This window comes from Vulpes vulpes, chromosome 8, assembly GCF_048418805.1.
Source record: "Vulpes vulpes isolate BD-2025 chromosome 8, VulVul3, whole genome shotgun sequence".
Taxonomy (NCBI): domain Eukaryota; kingdom Metazoa; phylum Chordata; class Mammalia; order Carnivora; family Canidae; genus Vulpes; species Vulpes vulpes.
The window spans coordinates 25,881,863-25,904,712 of NC_132787.1; the positions used below are offsets into that span (position 1 = coordinate 25,881,863).

Genomic DNA, 22,850 nt, shown 5'->3' on the forward strand with positions numbered 1-22,850 from the left:
ATATAATGAGGAAGCTAAAGCCAAATGACCCCAAAGGCTTACTTCCATGAACATTTAGTAGGAGTTTAAAGTATGAGGGAAGAGTGGATAAAAAGAACACTAAAAAAAAAGAGAAATGAGAAGCCCTTTATAATGAAGTGGGAGGTGGAAGATTAAAGGCAGCAAAAAAATAATTTTCAATCCCCAAATTCATTTGTCAACATTTAAGTAGTGACACGTATCTATGTAGTTAAATTTTTTTTGCTAATTTTCTCTGTTATTGCATAAAAACATTGCAATTATCTTTGAAAGAATAGATTTAATTTGTTACTTTTTATTTTCTCTACATTGTCCTTTTTTCTTATATTTCCAAGTTATATTTAAATTAATATTCCAAGCTATGACAATTTAATATCATATATAGCAAGTAAAACAAATTCCAATTCCAACTGCTAGTGAAAGCATGTATATTTATGTAATTTTAAAAAGACAGAAGTTCTCCAAGTAAAAAAATTAAGTTCACTGAGTCCATATACTTATTTAAAGCTTAGTAATATGGCTGGAGGGTGTTTAGTAAAAATTTCAGAAAGAAAGAAAAAAACCTTTTTTTCCAATCATTTTTCTAATTATCCAATGATTAAAATTATCCAATTTTAATATTTCTGTAAAATTTACTGCTATCCCAAAAGGAAAAAAAATAAAAATCAAATGATTTGGAAGAATGATGGTTTCCTATAAGATAATTAATGTATTTAACTATGTACAATGATTTAGAAAGGATACAGAGGCCCAGAGATATTAAATAACTTGTTCAACATTATACCTCTAATTCATGTTGAAATCTTGAACCAAAGCTTAGTTTTTCTGATTTACAGCCTAGTGTTCATTTAAACCAAAATACCTGCTGTTCACCTACATATTTATTTTATTTTCCTAGTATTATTTGTTTTTTTTCCCCTGTGAGATGTTAAAGGTCTCATTCAAAAAATGATACTCACTTGTCCTCTGGGAAATTGATGTTATAAGGAAAATGTTCTACCTAAGAAAGTAACAGAAGGACTTGATTTTTTTTTTTAAGGGCTACCTTATGCCAGGTACAGTATTTAATTGATATGTGATACCTCACTTATCATGCCTCTAAGTTTTTATCATCATCAGCTGATACGAAAATTCAGAGAATTTAAGTGGCTGCTAAAATTACACACCTACTCAGGGGCAAACTGAAATTCAAATTCTCATCCCTCTGTTCCACGATATTTATTTCTTTGTTAAAAAGGATCTCTGTTCTTCTCTGTTCTCATATACTGAATTGCCAATTGCTTCCTTTAAATTTTGCAACTTATTATAACACTTTAAATGATTTGGTCACAGTCAGATATGGCCTTAGGGGGTCTTGTATAATGTTTGGTAAAGTCAACATCCATCCCAATCTCAAACAGCCTTAAGCTTTTTATGCTTTATACATCAATGAAAGTGAAGGTGATAGGTGATGATTTAGATTGTGTTTATGAGGCAAGTCCATTACCAGATCATAAACTCCTTCCTACAGGACAAACATTACTATCACTCATCTTTGTACCTGCTTTAGCCTTTCTAGTCAAAGTGTAATTAAGGCCCTGGCAGCTTTTGTCTCACAGGAAGCCTGTTAGAATTTCAGTCCCCACCCCAGAGCTACTGAATCAGAATGTGCCTTTAAAAAAGGATCTCCCCTCAGTGATTGTATGCACATGAAAGCTTGAGAAAATCTGGTCTACTGTACATTCCATTTATTCACTGATTCAATAAATATTGATTAAGGACCCACTCTATGACAGGGTATGTTTTAGGTACTAGAGATACAACAATGAGCAAAACAAAATCCTTGCTCTCATGGAGCTTAGAGCTGGTGGAGGAAACAAAGTCAAAGCAAGTAAGTATATATGTAATTACAAGTGGCAAGTGCTGTGGAGAACATTAATATGGTGGTAAGAGAAAGAAAAGTAGTGATATTTAAGTTGAATCTTAGACCATTAGAGATGACCAAGGAAAGAGTGATGGGGATGTGTTTAAGATCTGAGAAACAGCATGTGGAAATTCAGGTGAATGAAGGAGAAAGTGCTGTAAAGATGCTGCTGGAGACATAAGCAGCAGTCTGAGAGTGCAGGGCTCAGAGGCCATGTTAAAAATCTTGGATGTATTCAGAGGATAGTATAGAGCTATTGAAGGGATCTCAGCAGGGGTGTGACATGTTCAGGTTTGCAACTTGAAGACATCAATCTGATAATGCATACCTGAAACTAATACAACATTGCATGTCAACTACAATCAAATGAAAAAAAAAAACAATAAAAATAAGTAAGTAAGAAAACATCAATCTGACTAGTATGCATGGACTGGATCAGAGGGGAGCAAGAGTAAAAACAGGAAATCTGGTAGTAGACTATGGCAGTGTCCAGATGTGAAACATTGATGCCACACCTAAGGTGATGGCAGAGAAGTTAGAAAAGTAGATGAGTTCAAATCATATTCTGGATCCTTACATGATTTGGCAGTAGATTAGGTACAGGGAACAAGTGAGTAGGATACAGAGCATAAAAATGAGAGCCCGGTTAGGATATAGTTAATAATACACATTAATGGGCTTCTTCTGATCAAATTTTTATTTTTGTATTTTATTTTTTATGATCAAATTTTTAAAAGGAAAAGATATTTTATATATCTTTTAGAAAATAATTTCTATTTTTATCAAGTTTGCGTGTGTTTACAATTTTAAAAAATTAAAATGCTATCCCAAGTCTAATAATTAAAACAGCAGTCATCTCTGTCTTCCTTCTGCCTACTTTTTGAATTTTGCTCTCCATTAAGTAATCAATTTTGGCTGTTTTTTCCATATTTCAAAAATAATTGCTTCTCAGGGTGCCTGGGTGGCTCAGTCGGTTAAGGGTCTGTCTTTGGCTCAGGTCATGATCTCAAGGTCCAGGAATTGAGCCCCACATCAGGCTCCCAGCTCAGCAGAGAGTCTGCTTCTCTCTCTCTTTCTTCCCCTCTCTCTCACCTCCACTTGTGTTTTTCTCTCTGTCTCAAATAAGTAAATAAAATCTTTAAAAAATTATTATTTTTGGGCAGCCCCGGTGGCACAGCGGTTTAGCGCCGCCTGCAGCCCAGGGCGTGATCTGGAGACCCTGGATCGAGTCCCACGTCAGGCTTTCTGCGTGGAGCCTGCTTCTCCCTCTGCCTGTGTCTCTGCCTCTCTCTCTCTCTCTCTCTCTCTCTCTCTCTCTCTCTGCATCTCTATGAATAAATAAATAAAATCTTTTAAAAAATTATTATTTTTCTGGACGTTCTTGATTTATCAATTTTAGATGTTTTATGTTGGTATCCTAGTCTGAAAGATAAAGAGATAGCATTTACATTCTTTTGTTTATTTTTAAGTAATCTCTATACCCAAAATAGGGCAGCTTGAACTCACAATCCTGAGATCAAGAGTCATATGCTCTACTGACTGAGTGAGCTAGGCACCCCAAGAGTTGGCATTTAACAACGCATTTACTTTTCTCCTTTACTCCATTCCTAAAATATTTTAATAAAACATTCGGATTATATCAATATTAGATGGATATTTTTGTATTTATATTTTAAACTTTCTGTTATGAAAACTTTTATATGTATATAAAATTTCAGTAACTATCAACACATGATCTATCTTATTTCTTCTACATTCCTCCTTCTTCCTTCCATTCCATACTAAATTGTTAAAAACAAATCCTAGACATTACACAATTTTTTTTTAAAGATTCTATTAATTCATTCATGAGAGACACACACACAAAGAGAGAGAGAGGCAGAGACACAGGCAGAGGGAGAAGCAGGCCCCATGCAGGGAGCCCGACGTGGGACTCGATCTTCGGTCTCCAGGATCATGCCCTGGGCTGAAGGCAGCATTAAACCGCGGAGCCACCCGCGCTGCCATTTTAGTGTTATATTCATAAAAGATAAGGGCACTTTATGCAACATAGCTACAAAATTGTTGTCCTAACTAAAAAAGAAAATTTACAGTAATTTCCTAATATAATTAAACAATCCATTCAGTGTTCACATTTTCCAATTGTCTAGAAAAAAATATTTTTAATTGGCTTGTTTGAATCAATCTAAACAAGATTATATTTGTTTCTCCATCACTCATGACTCTTTTAATATATAATTTTCCCTCCTTTTTCTTACATTAGCTTATTAAAGAAATTAGATTATTTATTGTATAGAATTCCCCACATCCCATATTTTGCTGATGGCATACATGTTGGATCATTTAATGTGTTCCTTTCTCACTTTTATTTCCTCTCTATTGGTTGTTTGGTCCAGAGGCTTGATTCCATTCAGGTAAGAATCCTTTGCATGTGATACTGTTTATTTCCTATTGCATCACAACATCTGGCTGAATTTCTTTTGTGGTGTTAAGATGGATCAGTGAGGTCAGATTTTGTCAGCCACATTGCCCAATTCTCAGTTCTCTGTTAGGTCTTCAGTCACTGATTTTAGCAACTATTGCTGATAATTGGCTAGAAGCATTGTTTTATTATAGGCTGCAAGTGATAGTCTAATTCTATTATTTCCTCTACATTCATTAGCTGAAATTCCCCGATAAAGGAGACCATTCCTCATTAACTATTTGGCTACCTTGAGGCACAATTTTAAAGGAAAGGCAAGATATATGCTTTATTCTTTCCTTTTATTTACCAGTTTTCTGCACATGGTAATGAATTGGTTCTCTAGCTTCCTCCAAAAATGACCAAAGAGTTTTTTGGGGGGTTCTCATTGTGAACCCACATATTTTAGCATATATGTATTTTTATCCCCTTTTTAAAAAGTTTTTAATGATTTTATTTATTCATTTGAGAGAGAAAGAGAGAGAGAGAGAGAGAGAGAGAGAGAATGAGCAGGAGAGAGAGGCAGAGAGAGAAGCAGACTCCCTGCTGAGATGGGACCCCCCCCCGCCCCCACCAATGTGCGGCTTGATCCTCAGATCTGAGATCATGACCTGAGCTGAAGGCAGATGCTTAACCATCTGAGCCATCCAGGTGCCCTGATCCCCCCTTTTTTGCTGCTCAAATTATCCCATGTTGGAACCCTTGCGCAACATTGGAAGAAATGTAAAATTAATTCAGTCACAATGGAAAACAATATTGCTTGAGAAATTAAAAATGGAACTACCATATGATCCAGCAATTCCACTTCTGGTTATATATCCAAGAAAACAAAATCATTACCTTGAAGAGATATCTGCACATGTTCATTGCAGCATAGTCACAATAACCAATGCAGGGAAACACCCTAAATTCCTGTTGACAGATGATTAAAGAAAATAATATTTTTAGAGATAAAATATGATACAAAAATGTCTATTTCTTTTAATTTTTATTTATTTATGATAGTCACAGAGAGAGAGAGAGGCAGAGACACAGGCGGAGGGAGAAGCAGGCTCCATGCACCGGGAGCCTGATGTGGGATTCGATCCCGGGTCTCCAGGATCGCGCCCTGGGCCAAAGGCAGGAGCCAAACTGCTGCGCCACCCAGGGATCCCTACAAAAATGTCTGTATTCAATGCCTAAACTATACAGAACATATACAATATTTTACATATAAAAATAGAAAACATAAAAATAGTGATAGTTTGAAGCTGATTTTTATGTAAACATTTTGTTGTTGTTGTTGCTACATAGTTTTAAAACTATCTTGGGGACTTCTAGGGAAGATGGTGGAGTAGGAGGATCCTAAACTCACCTTATTCCATGGATAAATCTACATAATACCAACATTAGTGTAAATAACCAAAAAATGACCTGAAGACTGGAAGAACAGACTACAACTGAACATGAAGAAGAGACCACATCAAAAATGATAGGAAGGACAGAGACTCAGTTGGGAAATAAGCCCACCCATAGTACTGTCCCCAGGAGGGAGGGACTCTGTAAGCACAGAGAAAGGAGAGGAATAGACCCCATACCAGGCACTGGAGGCAAGGAGAACCCACTCAGGGAAGACAAATACCCATAATTTTTGACTTTGAGAACCAGAGGGGCTTAACATCATTAAATTTTACAGTCAGCAGGGCTTAACACCTGGAACTTTTAAAAATAGATGATTGGCTCTGGGAGAGCTAAAGGATGATAGGAAACTGAGTCCCCACCTTTAAAGAGAAAACATAACTAACAGTCCCTCTGAGATATAGCCTGGAAGTAGCAGTTTGAAAAATGCCTGCAGTATATAGGAAAGAGATTGATTTACTACTTTCAGAGCATATGCAGGAGGGGCAGGGATCTTTTCCAAGAACAAAGGAGCTGGCACGTGCCATTCCCTTCTTCTACCACCCAGACTGGTCACATGGACACCCATGGGAAACAGCTCAGCATGAATATTCTCAACTGGCTTGTTGACAACATGTCCTGCCTCCGTGCTCTTCTGGAGACTCACCTCCTCCAACTTAGCCTCTGTAGCACGGAGGTCTCCTCCCATAGCAGACTTGTGCAAAATTTTCTATTACCTCTTGCCCTCCCCCTTGCTCTTCTGTGGACTCAATCTCTCCAACTTGTCCTCTACAGGAGTCCATCCAAAGTGGATGGACAAGTGTGCAATATGCAAGCAGCCCTAACAGGAGCTAGTATCACCACAAAGTGACCCCTATCTTGGGAAGAAAGGAAGATAACCACACCAGTTTGACTATAGTCTCAGGAGTGGTCTGAGGACATATATCTGGTCTGACCTCAGGTCTTGCCCACCAACAGATTTTCTAATGGGACAGCACAGGGAGAGTACCCTGAACTTTGATGGGACCACACCTCTGTCAAAGGCCTAGTCTGACTGAATTCATGCTCAAGGTGGCCTAAGACTAGGCCACTAACAACACAGGGACCAAACCGTGGTCACTACAGGCAAAGAGAGTCATTGCAGATGACTGGACTAAAAGCAAATGCAGCTCAGCCACAACAGTAGGGTGCACACAACAAATAGGTTCTGATGAGTAGGGAACATTGCACCACAGGGCACTACACGACCTTTTTTTTTTTATTGGAGTTCAATTTGCCAACATATAGCATAACACCCAGTGCTCAGCCCCCTCAGTGCCCATCACCCAGTCACCCCACCCCTACCTCCCTTTCCACCACCCATTGTTCAAGACCTCTTTTTCATAAAACCACTACTTTCAAGAACAGGAGATGTAGCTGACTTTCTTAATACATAGAAACAGACACAGAGAGTTAGACAGAATGAAGAGATAGAGGAATATGTTCCAAATGAAAGGACAGGACAAAATCACAGCAAGAGAGCCAAACAAAACACAGATAAGTAATATGTCTGCTACAGAATTCAAAGTCATGGTCATAAAGGTATTCCCTGGAATTGAGAAAAGAGTGGAGACCTCAGTAATATCCTCGACAAAGAGACAGAATATGAAAAGAAGAGCCAATAAGAGATGAAGAACTCAGTAACTGAAATAAAAATACACTTAGAAATATTAAATAGTAGACAAGATGAAGTAGAATGGATCAATGACCTAGATGGCAGAATAATAGAAAGCAATCAGGCTGAACAGGAGAAGGGAAAAAGATTAATGAAAAAGTTAGACTAGATTAAGGGAACTCAGTGACACCATCAAGCATAGTAACATTTGCATTATAAAGATACCAGAAGAAGACGAGAGAGAAAAGAAGGCAGAATTTTATTTGAAGAAATAATAACTGAAAACTTCCTGAATCTAGGGAAGGAAACAGAAATCTAGAACCAATATGCATAGAGAGCTTCCAACAAAATCAACCCAAGAAAGTCCACACCAAGACACACAGCAATCAAAATGGAAAAAAAAAAAAAGTAGTGATAATAAGAATTTTTAAAGTAGCAAGAGAAAACAGTTACATGCAAGGAAAATCCCATGAGGCTCTCAGTTAATTATTCAGCCAAAACCTCTGTAATCCAAATAGGTTGGCATGATATATTCAAAGTGCTGAAAAGAAAAAACCTGCGGCAAGAATACTCTCTCCAACAAGACCATCAATCAGAATGGAAAGAGAGATAAAGTTTCCCAAACAAAAGTTAAAGGAATTCATCACTGCTAAACCAGACTTACAAGAAATGTTAAAGGGGATTCTTTGAGTGGAAAGGAAAGACCATAAGTAGGAGTAAGAAAAATTGGAAGTACAAAAGCAGCAATATCTATAAAAATTAGTCAAAGGAGTCACAAAATAAAAAGATATAAGGTATGATATTATATACCTAAAACATGGGAAGAAGGAGAGAACGATTAAACTTCAGTGCCTTTAGAATGTGTTTGAACTTAAGTGACCATCAATGCAAAATAGACTATTATATGCCTAAGATGTTATACACCTATATCACTAAAGAAAGCCAGCAAAACATGAGAGAAGAAAGCAAAAGGAGAAAGGAACAGAGAACTACAAACACAACCATAAAACGAGTTATAAAATAGCAATAAATACATAGCTGTCAATAATTACCTTGAATATAAATGGATTAAACTCTCCAATCAAAAGACTAGGGTGACAGAGTGGATACAAAAGCAAGACCTATCTATATGCTGCCTACAAGAGAGTAATTTCAGACCTAAAGACACATGCAGATTGAGAGTGAAGAGATATTAAGATATTTATCATGCAAATGGAAGTGAAAAAAAGCCAGAGGTGCAATACTTATGTAAGACAAAATAGACTTCAAAACAAATATTGTAACGAGAGAAAAAGAAGGACACTATATAATCATAAAGGGTACAATCCAACAAGAAATTATAACAATTGTAAATATTTATGCACCCAACATGAGAATACCAAAATACATAAAGCAGCTATTAGCAAACATAAAGGAAGTAACTGATAGTAATACAGTAATGATAGTGGACTTTAACTCTACTTTCATCAATGAATAGACAATCCAAACAGAAAATCAATAAGTCAATGGGGACTTAAATAACACATTGGACCAGATGTATCTAACCAATATATTCAGAACATTCCAACCTAAAATAGTGAAATACCATTCTTTTCAAGTGAACATGGAACATTCTCTAGGATACATCACATATTAGGTCACAAAACTAATCTCAACAGATTCAAAAAGATTGAAATCATATCATGTATCTTTTCTGACCATAACACTATGAAACTAGAAATCAAGCACTGGAAAAAAATCTGGAAAGAACACAAATATATGGAGGTTAAATAACATGTTAATAAATAATAAGTGGTCAATCAAGAAATTGAAGAGGAAATAAAAAATACATGGAGCCATATGAAAATGAGAGCACAACAGTCCAAAATCTTTGGGTACAGTAAAAGCTATTTTAAAAGGGAAGTTTATAGTAATACAGGCTTACCTCAATAAGCAAGAAAAATCTCAAATAAGAACCCTAGCCTTACATCTGAAGAAGCGAGAAAGAAAAAAGCAAACAAAATACTGAACCAGCAGAAGCAAGGAAATAGTAAAGATTAGAGTAGAGATAAATGATATAGAAACTAAAAAACAATAGAACAGATCAATGAAGCCAGGAGCTAGTTCTTTGAAAGATCAAAAAAATTGATAAACCTCTAGTCAGACTCATTAGAAAGAGAGAGACAGAGAGAAACAGGGAGAATGAGAGAGAGGATTCAAATAAATGAAATCACAAATAAAAGAGGAGAAATCAAAACCAACACCACAGACATGCAAACAGTTGTAAGAGAATATTATGAAAAATTATATGCTAACAAATTGGATACCTAGAAGAAATGGGTAAATTCCTAGAAACATGTTACCAAAACTAAAATAGGAAAAAAATATATATATAACTTGAATAGACTGATAACCAGCAATGAAATTGAATCAGTAATCAAATAACTCCCAACAAACAAAAGTCCAGGACCAGATGGCTTCACTGGTGAATTCCATCAAGAGTTAATATCTGTTCTCAAACTATTCCAAAACATAGAAGAGAAAGGAAAATTTTAAGTTTATTCTATGAGGCCACATTAACCTGACACTAAAACTACATAAAAACACCACCAAAAGGGAACTACATGTCAATATCTCTGATGGAATAGATGCAAACGTCCTCAACAAAATCCTAGACAACTGAATGTAATAATACGTAAAAAAATCATTCACTTAATCAAATGGGCTTTATTTCTGGAATGCAAGGTGGTTTAATATTCACAAATAAAACAACATGATGTATCACATAAGCAATGGAAATAATAAGAACCATATGATCATTTCAGTAGATGCAGAAAAAGCATTTTACAAAGTACAGCATCCATTTATGATACAAACTTTCAGCAAAGTAGGTTTGGAAGGAACACACCTTAACAAAATAAAGGCCATATATGAAAAACCCACAGCTAACATCATGCTCAATGGTGAAAAATTAAAAGCTTTTCACCTAAAATCAGGAACAAGACAAGGATGTCCTCTCTCACCACTTTTATTTAGCATAAAACTGAAGTCCTAGCCATAGCAATCAGATAATAAAAAAAAAAATAGAAGGCATCCAGATTGGTAAGGAATAAGTAATACTCTTGGTACTTGCAAATAACATGAAACTGTATATAGAAAACCGTAAGGACTCCACTAAAAAGCTTCTAGAACTGATAAGTGATTTAGTAAATTCACAGGATACAAAATTAATAAACAGTAATCTATTGCATTTCTATGCACTAATAATGAAGCAGCAGAAAGAAAAGGTAAGAAAACAATGCTATTTACAACTGTACCACAAGGAATAAAACACCTACGAATAAACTAAACCAGAGATGAAAGACCTATACTCTGAAAACTATAAAACATCGATGAAAAGAATTGAAGATAACACAAAGAAATGGAGAGATGCCTGGGTGGCTCAGTGGTTGGGAGCCTGCTTTCGGTTCAGGTCATGATCCCTGGATCCAGGATTGAGTGCCACATCGGGCTCCCTGCAAGGAGCCTGCTTTTCCATTTGCCTATGTCTCTGTCTCTCTCAGTCTGTGTCTCTCATGAATAAATAAATAAATAAATCTTTAAAAAAAGACAAACAAATGAAAAGATATTTCATGGTCATGGATTAGGAGAAAAAATACTGTTAAAATATTGATACTACATAAAGCAATATATACATTAATGCAATCCCTATAAAAACATCAAAGCATTATTCATAGAACTAGAATAATCCTAAAATCTGTATACAACCACAAAAGGCCCCGAATAGCCAAATAAATCTTGAAAAACTGGAGGCATCACAATCCAGATTTCAAGCTATACTACAAAATTATAGTAATCAAAATAGTATGACACTGGCACAAAAAAAAAAGATATATAGATCAGTAGAATAGAATAGAAAGCCCACCTATAAATCTGAATTTATATGGTCAATTAATCTTTAACAAAGGAGGCAAGAGTATACAATATGGAAAAAGTCTCTTCAACAAATGGCACTGGGAAAACTTGACAGCAATATGTGAAAGAATGAAACTAGACCACTTTCTTACACCATACACACACACACACACACACACACACACACACACACACAAACCTCAAAAAGGATTAAAGGTAAATGTGAGACTTGAAACCAAACAAGTCCTAGAAAAGAGCACCGGCAGTAATTTCTATGACACTGGCAATAGCAGCATTTTTTTAAATATTATTTCCCGAGGCAAAGGAAACAAGACAAAAATAAACTATTGGGACTAAATCCAAATAAAAAGCTTCTGCACAGAAAAGGAAACAATGAACAAGACGAACAAAACAATCTACTGATAGGGAAAAGATATTTGCAAATGATATATTTGATAAGAGGTTGGTTCTCAAATATATAAAGAACTTACACAAATCAATACCAAAAAAAAAAAATCACCAAATAATCCGATTAAAAATGGGCAGAAGACATGAACAGACATTTCTCCAAAAAAGATATACAGATGGTCAACAGACACATGAGAAGATGCTCAACATCATTCATCATCATGTAAATGCAAATCAAAACCACCATAAGATATCACCTCACATGTGTCAGAATAGTTAGAATAAAAAATAGAATAAACAACAGGTGTGGATGAAGATGTGTAAAAAATGGAATCCCCATGTACTGTTGCTGGGAATGCAAACTGGTGCAGCTACTCTGGAAAATAGTATGGAAGTTCCTCAAAAAAGTTAAATAGAACTACTCTACAATCCAGCAATTGCTCTACTAGGTATTTACCCAAAGAATGCAAAAACACTAATTTAAAAAGATATATGCACTGCTGTATTTATTGCAGCATCATTTACATAGCCAAAATATGGAAGCAACTCAAGTGTCCATAAATAGATGAATGGATAAAGAAGAGGTGGTATATATAGATATATATACATAATGGAATATTACTCAGCTAAGAAAATGAAATTATACCATTTGCAATAACATGGATGGATCTAGAGGGTATAATGTTAAGTGAAATAAGTCAGAGAAAGACAAATACCATACGATTTCAATCCTATGTGGGATTTGAGAAACAAAACAAATGAACAAAGAAAAACCAAAATCAAACAGAAAAATAGACTCTTAAGTGTAGGGAATAAGTTGTTTATTACCAGAAGGGAGGTCGGTGAGGGTAAGGTGAAATAGATGAAGGGAAATAAGAGTACAATTATGATGATGAGCGCTGAGTAATGTATAGAATTGTTGAATCACTATGTTGTACACCTGAAACTAATATGTATGTTAACTATACCAGAATTAAGAAGATAAATAAATTAATTAAAAGCTATCTTGTTAATGAATTGCCACACATAATGTGAAAGTGGTATCATTGTTCTTTTTTTTTTTGTATCATTGTTCTAAACATTTTCAGAGGAAAAAATATTTTTAAATCTGTGCCACTTGCACTCAAATAATGTTATTTTCTATTCCACTCCACTGTAGTGACTTAAATAAGATTATTTTCTATGCAAAAAGCTACAAATTAACACATACTTTCACTTCTTTGTATCATAGAAACACTTTGCTGGAAAGCAATCCAGACTTGCCATTGCTTTCACTCCACATCTAGTCATTCTTTCCTGCCACCCTTTAAAATGCAGCACAGAAAATTTTAAGTCCCTATATTTGTATGCTCTTGTGGAAAAAGGGAAATATCCTTACTCAGGTATGTAATGGTTTGCATCTTTACATTTTAAAAGTTTCTCAAGAAGTGATTTTAACTGGGACACCTGGATGGTTCAGTGGTTGATGGTTTGCCTTTGGCTCAGGTCGTGATCCCGGTATCCTGGGATCAAGTCCCTCATCAGGCTCCCTGTGGATATCCTGCTTCTCCCTCTGCCTATGTCTCTGCCTCTCTTTCTGTGTCTGTCATGAATAGATAAATAAAATCTTTTTTTTAAAAAAAGAAGTGCTCTTAACACATACATGTTATTTCTATGCCATTTTAGCATTTTGAAAAATAATGTAGAAGCCTTTTCAATGACTTCTAAGATCCTGTTACTTCAGACATACAAATTAGGAGCTTTTGAAAGGCCTACTGTTCCCCTAAAATCAAAACAAAATAAGCACACAAATAAATAGACAACAATCTTTGAGTTAAAAGAGACTGTAAGGAGAATTTAATTTACTCCCTTTAAATGCTTATTTGTTCAATGATAAATACGGTCTAATTGGAGATTTGGGCAACTAAGCAGAAAATAGGAGTAAAGTTTTCAGACTTTTGGACAAAGCACTATCAATTTAGTGACTTAAAAATCGAATGCATGGTCTTTGTTCTGGAGGCTGGAGGTCTGAGATCAAGATGTGAGCAGCATTGCTTCCTTTTGAGGGCTGCTCTATGCCTCTCCACTAGCTTCTGGTGGTTGCCTGGCAATCTCTGTTGTTTGCTAGTTTGAATTAGCATTACCCTCATCTCTGTCTTCATTTCCATGTGGCATTCTGTGTGTGTGTATGTCTCAGTGCCCCATTTCCCCCTTTTTTTTTTCAGACCCCAGACATATTGGATTAGGGGCCCAAACTTCTCCAGTTGGCCACATCTTAACCAATTATATCTGCAATGACTTTATTTACAAATATGGTTACATTCTCAGGTATTGTTAGGACTTCCACATGTGAATTTAGGGGAAGTACAATCAACCTGTAACAGTCATTTTCTAGAAATTCTGCAACTTTTGCTTGTTTTTACCCTCTTCTTTAAATCAACAAGTTTGTTTTTAAATCTTTCTTAGTGGAGGAGTTTTCTTTTATTGTTTTGTGGTCAAGCAATGCTTTCTGTAGTGATTCTACTTTAGACTTCGATAAATCTCTCTTTGTGACCTAATAAATGATCAGTTTTAATAAAGGTTCCATAAGGACTTTTTTTTTTTAAAGCTGTAATTTCCACTTCAGGTACAAAAGTTCAATATATGTGCATATCATCTATTTTATTGAAAATGTTATTTAAGTTTTCTAAATCTTTTCTTATGCTTTTCATCTTGTTACATCTTGCACTGGGATGAGAATTAAGCCTGATTACTGTTTCTGCTGATTTATCTTTGTACTTCTTGCATTTTCTGCTGTATGAAATCACCTTATTGTCACTGGGTGAAAAAAAAATGTATAACACTTACATCTTCACTGTGAATTGCCCCCTTTTGTACCTTTAATCTACCTTTCTATGTCTTTTCTAATACTCTGAATTCTACCTTGTTAGATGCTATCATGACTTGTGTTTTTTCTTTTTCTCTTTTTTCTTTTGGCAGGGCAGTTAAGCCACATGTTTCTTGATATAATATATATTTTGGGATTACTTCTGTCAAATTAATAACATTTATTCTATATGCTTAATATTATCAGCTTTGGTCTAAGCATTCATCCTTACACAAATTCCAATTTTTTTAACGAATGATAAAACTGAAGTACAGAGAGGACAGTAACATGCCCAAGGTCACAGAGCCAATTAGTGATCAAGCTGGAATTCAAAGTTAGTCTGGTTCCTGAATCTTTTCTCTATTATATCATGCAGTCTCTTTATTTTGTGCCATCTATGTTTGCTAATTCTGAGTGTTCTCCTGATATCTCTTCTCCAGTTCATGAATTATCTCTTTCATCTCTATCTGATATGACTCAATGAGTTTTAATATCAATGATTACATTGTTTTAAATACTTCTTGGTCATTTTTAATAGTTTTTGGTTGATTTTAAGATAAGCTATCTTTAAATTTTTATCACTTCACATATATTTACTTAATGTTGTGTTTCTGATAATTTCATCATATGAATTTCCTTAGACATTGAATCTGTATTTTGTTTCTGATAACTCTCTCACAATGACTTAATTTGTATTTATAAGATCATAAGTTCTTAAATTCAATCTGTAGGAATTGTAGGGGCCCTTTCTGGGATGTTCCCTTAGAAAGGATATCTATGGTTACATCTGCCAATATCAGAATTTGCCAATATCTGGGATCACTTCAGCTCCATGGAGGGTCCAGAGTAACATAAGAGATTCACAGTAGCTCTCCAACCCTGAGACAAACCTAAAGGTTAGGACGTTAGGGTTTTAGGATTTCTGTCAGTATTTGCTTCCAGGGCAACCTTCTTTTGCTGTCTGCTTATTTGTGGGTCTTCTCAAATTTTAGTTCATTACTTCCCCCTTAATACTTTGAGATTTCTTTTTCTTCTTATGAGCTTAACCATGCCTTAAAAATATCTTAATTCAAAAAAAAATATCTTAATTCATCTAAGTTCTAGTTGTCTTAATGGGAAGGCCCTTTGGTATAATTTCATATTACAGAAACAGAACTATATATGCATATTCTAAAAAATTCTGAGCTACAGAGCCAAATTCCTCTGTATGAAGGTTGTAACAATCTACTCTTCTTTGGAAATGCATTAGTGTATCTGTTTATCCTTGAATTTTTCATCACGGTATATTTAGAAAAAAAATACCCATGAGTCATATGGTAAAGGAAAGGAACACTTTTATAATAACTTGAATTTCTTTTATTATTAGTGAAGCTTAAAACTTTAGTATACTTCTGGACTTTTGTGAAATTTTTTTTAATCACCTGGAAATATGAATGTGGATATCAGGATAGGTCTGATATAGAGATGTGGGATTTTTTTGGACATGAATTATATAATCCATAAAAAGCATGTACAACAAGAATAAGAGAAAGTGTATGTTGGTAAATATCAAAATTTAGGACTCATATTGATGAGTAGGAAAAGAGAAAGAAATGGGAGTGCACAAACATGACTTATTGGGAGACGAAAGTAATCTCAGAAGTGAAGTGACAAGAAATTTCCAAGAAGAAAAGCTTGGGTTGAACATCATATGATGCTGATAGATTACACAAGATGAAGACTAAAAATAAAAATTAGAATTTGGCAAGTAAAAGTTTACTGATGACAAAAGCTAGAATACTTCAGTACATATTACAGAGAAGAGCAGGTATGAAGGGATAGTGTAACAGTCCTAAAATGTCACTGACTTCGATCAGTGGATCTTAACATACTGAGAATCAGGATTCTTTTAAGAAGATGATGTGGAAAACAGACTTTTGTGTCTATTTAGGTGGCACTCGAACATGCCACCTAAATTTTGTTTTTTTTTCTCTTTTTCTAAAGATTTTATTTATTTATTTATTTATTTATTTATTTATTTATTATTTATTTATTTATTCAGAGAGAGAGAGAGAGAGAGAAAGAGAGGCAGAGACACAGGCAGAGGGAGAAGCAGGCTCCCTGCAGGAAGCCGGACGTGAGACTGGATCCCAGGTCTCCAGGATCTCGCCCGGGGCTGAAGGCTGTGCTAAACTGCTGCACCACCAGGGCTGCCCACCACCTAAATTTTGAGCACAATATCTAGACATCCGTATTTCCTCTGACAGTATTCCTTATACAGATTCTTCTACTGTAGCCTCTTTGAAGAGGTTTCATCATAAAGAGAAGAAGAAAGAAAGACCAATAACTTCAGGAGAGGTTAGCGTTAGGTTAAGATAACATGTGAAAAATACCTGGCACTTAGTAAGTACACATTCAATAAATGCTTGTTGATCTTTCAGGAGCCAGCAGGAAAGCGGAGTTTGGTGAGCTGGGAGAAAGAAAAGATCATTGTTGGCATAGGGTTCCCAAAGAGCTGGAAGGCAATGTCTTATGCAGGGGAGAGAGGTAGACATTATAACTGTTTGCTTACCCAGAATCAGCTCTATGTCCGGCATTTTCTTAGGACGTTTTGTATAATATCTCATTTGATGTTCAAACAACCCTGTGAAGTAGGAAATATAAATTCTACAGATGAGCATTTGAATGCTTTGAGTGACAATATAACTTTTCAAATTCACTTTAGAGAATGGCAAGAAGAGTCTAACCTCCATGTGCCATACATCAAAATTGCCACACAATTGGAACATTATACATAGGTTAAGAGATTAATTCTTATAACTGAGATTGGAGTTCAAAGGAAGGTAAATTTGGGAAATTTGAACCTCTATTTTCACTATCAAATGCCAGAAAATGACCAGCTGAGAATGACTCTTAGCTTAGTCTTCTCCTTTCTAATGAGTGGTCAGTTTCTTAAAGGGACATCTACACCTCATAACTCAGCTTCTTTCCCGTGCTTTATCCTCCACTAGATCTGACAGCAATGGAACCTAGATTTGGGCTAAACCTCTGAGAAAGAGCCAAATTGTCTATAGGAGATTTTCAAATATGAGTTAAATGAAAAGGAAGAAAACAAGAATACAATAGGCCCATAAGAGCAATCATACATTATCTCCTACCACAGCCATTGAGTTTTGACTTTTGTTACTATTGTTGTTTTCTCTGAGCACAATCCAGAAAGTACAGGAAGGGGCTATCAACCTTCCATGTTCTAAGTCTTGGAATTAACTTCTTTTTCCTCTATACAATATTACTGTCCATGAGGTTCAGAAGTTCATTAGCTCTTTGAAACTTCGTTCGTTTTTTGTTTGTTTTATATTTAGAAACACTTTATAAATAATATTACTTCCTGTTGTTTATATTTGAGTTTTACTGCAATTTTATCTAATGCTAAGTAACTTCCAATCTAAATAGATATGCAATGAAATTAACTGGCTCCAAATTCATTTCTTTTAGTTATGAATGCTGTTGTTGAATCTAATTACAGAGATGAATTTTAACTGACATTGCGTATAGTCAAAAGAACTCCGATTAGGATTTGATTATTTAAACAGGTCCTACAATAATTTAAGAGGGATATTCTATGATTATGTTATAACACTGTTCAGAGTAGCATATAATTTAGGTTGAAATCTACCTGTTTTATATCCACTGTTAAGAAGTTTAAATAACTTATGCCAAAAATTGCTTTAAAAATTAGTGGTTTCATTTTAATAATAATTTATTGGGTGACAAAATTGCCAAGCTCACAGATACTTTTGCTTATTGTCACTCATACTCCCTCCATCTCCCACTCCCATAGAAATGGTTAACTAACCAATGAACCAACCAGATTTGTAGAGTAACAGGGAAAGAGTATTTTTATTTCAATGTGTTTCAGATGGATTGATGATATTTGGTGTAACACACTGTTCGCTGTGGGTGGAAAGAGTCAACACCTATGTATTCTGAATGAATATTTTCAGTTCAGAGGCCCACAGTAACAAATTTTATCTATAAACAGATGACAGGCACAAAGGAGTATTTATATGTGGGCAGCCTTAAAGAACTCAAAATGATGACTGGTGTTCTCAGACATACCTACACATAGCTGTTAGCACCCTTACTGAGAGGACCCAATCAATATAGAGATTCCTGCAGTCAGATGACCTGTTGAAATAGGTAAAGGTGGAGAAAGAGCGTCATGACCCAGTTACTGGGAAAATAAAGTAAGATTACTTGTAATTTTACTGACTGTATGGAATTGGAGCTATTGAACTAAAGCCCTCTTAGCTTTTAATAGCTTGAGCCTCTTAGGATCTTAGCTAATTGCTACTATTTACCCATTTTAGTCTTTCCTCTCTTTGCATTTCCAGTGATAAATTCAGTTTTGGGGATGTAGGTCTGCATTAAAGTGATTCAGTAAAGTGCATTTCTAACTGGTCAATCTATTAAATAAAACAGAATACCTTCCTTTTTAAAGGCTATTGTTAAATGCAAAGGGAGGGAAGACCAAGAGAGGTGGTTGGTAGCAATTAAACAAATTCTAAAAGATTTGATCCAGTAAAAACCATAAGAGCTTTAGTTTGTTAGCTCCATAGATGACAATGTGGACGAACCGGAAGACATTATGCTATGTCACAAATACTGTATGATTTTCCTCTTATATGAGGTATCTAAAATAGTTAAACTAATACAAACAGAGTAAATTGTGTTTGCCAGAGGCTGAAAGAAGGGGGAAATAGAGATTTGCTGTTCACCTGATATAAAGTTTCAGTTATATAAGATGAAAACATTCTACAGATCTGCTGCACAATATTGTTCTTATAATTAACAATACTATATTGTGTACTTAGAAATTTAAGAGGGTAAGGCTCATATTAAATGTTCTTACCACAGTAAGAAATAAAAGTGTCATTGAGTAAAAGCAAGACAAGACAAAACAAAACAAAACAAAAAATCCTAGCAGAACTTTTAAGGTAGTAACCAAGAGGCTGATGCAATAGGACTCCTAACATTTTCCATAAGAATATAGGCAAATGGAGGCATTTTGAATCCATTTCAATCTGTACCTCAAACATGTCCCAAGATTTTGTTTGAAACCCAGGAGAAAACTTCCTAGGGCCAATTTCAAATCAGTATAAACTAAGACCCAAAGGCCTAGGGTATGTTGGTGGGCTTACATTGCATTTGTCTGACCTCAGGTATTCGGGGATACAATACAGCCTGGTGTTGGTGCACCTCATATATTCCCTTAATCAATTCCCTTATTCTCAAGATTTTAGATTACATTGTTAGTAATGTTTAGGAGGATTGGAAAGCATTTTAAAAATGCAAGACATAAATGTATGATGCTCATGGAGATAATCTGAATTCTCCCAAATTGAGAGGGATCTTTTTTTCTCTTGAGGTGGGCCCTGATGGACTGAAGGCCACATTTTGAGAAACTGTACTAATTACTACAACGTGAGGTGCTTGTTATTCACAACACATCCTGAATTTTGTGACCTCCAGGTTTGTACCTCTCATGATTCAAAACACGTTTTCCCATGCCATGTAATCATCTACATGTCTTATTTATTGACTTGTAAGCTGCTTGAAAGTAAGGGTGACCTAATTGCTGACTTATTTACCAAATACCTCTTTAGCAGAGTGCCTGGTACACATTAAGGTACCTTGCTATTATAGTATAATGATTAAAAGTTAGAGCTTTGGAGAGGCACCCAGGCAGCTCAGTTGGTTAAGCGTGTGACTTTTGGTTTTGGCTCAGGTCATGATCTTTGGGTCATGAAATTCAGCCCAGCCTAGGACTGTGCGCTGACTCTGCTTGAGATTTTCTTCCTCTCCCTCTTCCTCCCACTCCCTCCTTCCTTCGCTGGCTCTCAGCTCCTTCTCCAGCTTTTGTGCATGCACACATGTTCTCTTAAATAAATAAATAAATAAATAAATAAATAAATAAATAAATAAAGTCTTCATTTAAAAAAAAAAGGAAGAGGGGAACCCCGGGTGGCTCAGCGGTTTAGCGCTGCCTCAGTCCAGGGCTTGATCCTGCAGAACCAGGATCGAGTCCCACATCCGGCTCCTGGTATGGAGCCTGCTTCTCCCTCTGCCTGTGTCTCTGCCTCTCTCTCTCTCTCTCTCTCTTTCTCTGTCTCTCATAAATAAATAAATAAAATCTTTAAAAAAATAATAAAAAAAAAAAGAAGAGCTAGGGCTTTGGAGGTTGACAAATTTGGATTGGAATCCAGTGTGACCTGGAGCAAATTAATATTTCTAAATCTCTAGTTCTTCATTTTTAATACTGAATAACAGAAGCAATTATTTGATAATTAAATGATAATGCATATGAAGCATTTTGCATAGAGCCTGCAAGATTATAAACTCTTCATATATGGTAGCAAATTATGAGAAAAATTTTAAATCATCCAGTATTTGCTCATTAAAGAGATATAGAAAATACAGATAAGCAAAAATATTAAAGTAAAACCAACTTAGTCTCACCTTTGAAAGATAATAAAATATAGCATTTTGGTGAATTTTCTCCCAACATTGATTTGTAATCTCTATATATCTGTGTGTTGACTTAAAGTGACATCATACCATTCATATCATTCTCTAATATGCCTTTTGTTATTTTTTTAAATATTTTATTTTGTTTATTCATTCATGAGAGACACAGAGAGAGAGGTAGAGACACAAGCAGAGGGAGAAGCAGGCTCCATGCAGGGAGCCCGATGCGGGACTGGATCCTGAGACTCGACCCTGGGACTCCAGGATGACACCCTGGGCAGAAGGCAGGCGCTAAACCACTGAGCCACCCAGGGATCCCCTGCCTCTTGTTATTTAAAAACATGTTAGGAATATTTTCCCATGTGAGTAATAACCTTGTAACATTAAATAGCCACATTTTATTCTAGTGTATATGTAGAAAATAAACAATCCCTGTTGTTGGACATTCGGGCTTTTTTTCCCGTAATTTACAATAATTTATTGAAACAAAGCTGTGGTAAATTTCCTTGGCACATTATTTTGCCTAGAATTACGTTCTTCTTAATCTTTTCAGAAGTAAAATTGTCAGGTCAAGGACTACATTTTTATTTTTTTATTTTATCTTTTTAAGATTATTTATTTATTTTTTATTTCACAGAGAGAGAGCACAAGCAGGTGGAGAGGGAGAAGCTGGCTGCCAACTGAGCAGGGAGTCCAATGAGGGGCTAGATCCCAGTACCCTAGGATCATGACCTGAGCGGAAGTCAGATGCTTAACGGACTAAGCCACCCAGGTGTCTAAGGACTGTATTTTTAAATAATTGATACCTACTGCTCAGTTACTATTACAATACCATATCATTAATATTTTCATCATCAGTGAGTGAAAGATCTTTGTCAATGTTGAGTATTATAATAAAAAACCTTTGATGGCAGTTTGATAAAAAAATGGCAGCTCATTTGTATTTTAAAATTAATTCTCAATTCATCAAATACTAATAGGCATTTCTTCTGTTGCAGGCACTGAATTGGGTGATGGTGGGAAGTGGGGGAGATGATTCAGAGGTAAGCAAGACAGATCAGGTTCATACATTGATGGAACTTAAAGTTTAGTAGGTTTAAAGGTATGAATGAAATGACGTCACTCTAAATCTATGTTAAATGTGTAGCAATTAAAGGTGTGATAAAGAAGAACATATCTAAAGGAGTTTTAACTTAGGCCAAGGCCCTTGAAATGTACTTATAGATGAGCAGAAGTTGACCTAGCTGGGAAGGGAAGGAAGTGCAGGGAAATACAGAAGTAAGAGCTTTTCAGACTGATTGATGCTTGAGGAACTGAAGTGAAATATAGTATGGCTAGTACATGGATCACAATAGAATAATTCAAGATGTGATGTGAGAAGTAGTAAGAGATCAGATCACATAAAGGCCTTAGAAGCCATGTTAAGATTGAGGACTCTATTTTAAGGACAGAAATTTTGATTTTCAAACGATAACTTAGTTGCATTTTGGCGATGGATTATCAGCGAGCAAGGGTGCATATGGGGAGATTTGGTAGGAGGTGACTGTGGACTGGAGTGGCTTACCATATCTATTACAATTCTTTGGTTACAAGTGATTCAAATCTAACCCAAACCAAGGGCTAAAGGAAGAATTTGTTGACTCATTATCAAAACATTAAAGTAAAAATTTCATCTGGGTTGGACAAAGGAAACTCAAAATTCCAGCAGTCTCTTCCTCATTCCCTCTCCTTTTCTTTGTCATCCCCCTTGCTGTCATTACCTGTCTTTTTTATATACTTTCTA

The 22,850-nt window shown here is 35.5% G+C and overlaps 2 protein-coding genes across 8 annotated transcripts in view; one reads left to right on the forward strand and one right to left on the reverse strand.

Annotated features, from left to right (window-relative positions):
- The window catches only part of SLCO1A2 (solute carrier organic anion transporter family member 1A2), a 112,517-nt gene that overhangs the window by 20,619 nt on the left and 69,048 nt on the right, over positions 1-22,850 (forward strand). For 5 of the 7 annotated variants that reach the window (XM_072765875.1, XM_072765885.1, XM_072765878.1 and 2 more), the window contains 2 exons: positions 19,968-20,071; positions 22,066-22,110. The exons of the other annotated variants lie outside the window; for them this stretch is intronic. The gene's annotated coding sequence lies outside the window, so the exon portion shown is untranslated. The remainder of the gene's footprint in view (positions 1-19,967; positions 20,072-22,065; positions 22,111-22,850) is intronic. 7 annotated transcript variants of the gene reach the window in all.
- The window catches only part of IAPP (islet amyloid polypeptide), a 36,619-nt gene that overhangs the window by 5,740 nt on the left and 8,029 nt on the right, over positions 1-22,850 (reverse strand). Inside the window, exons 2-5 of the mRNA XM_025995132.2 lie at positions 18,659-18,727; positions 17,112-17,183; positions 16,933-17,009; positions 5,223-5,294 (exon numbers count right to left, since the gene is read on the reverse strand). The gene's annotated coding sequence lies outside the window, so the exon portion shown is untranslated. The remainder of the gene's footprint in view (positions 1-5,222; positions 5,295-16,932; positions 17,010-17,111; positions 17,184-18,658; positions 18,728-22,850) is intronic.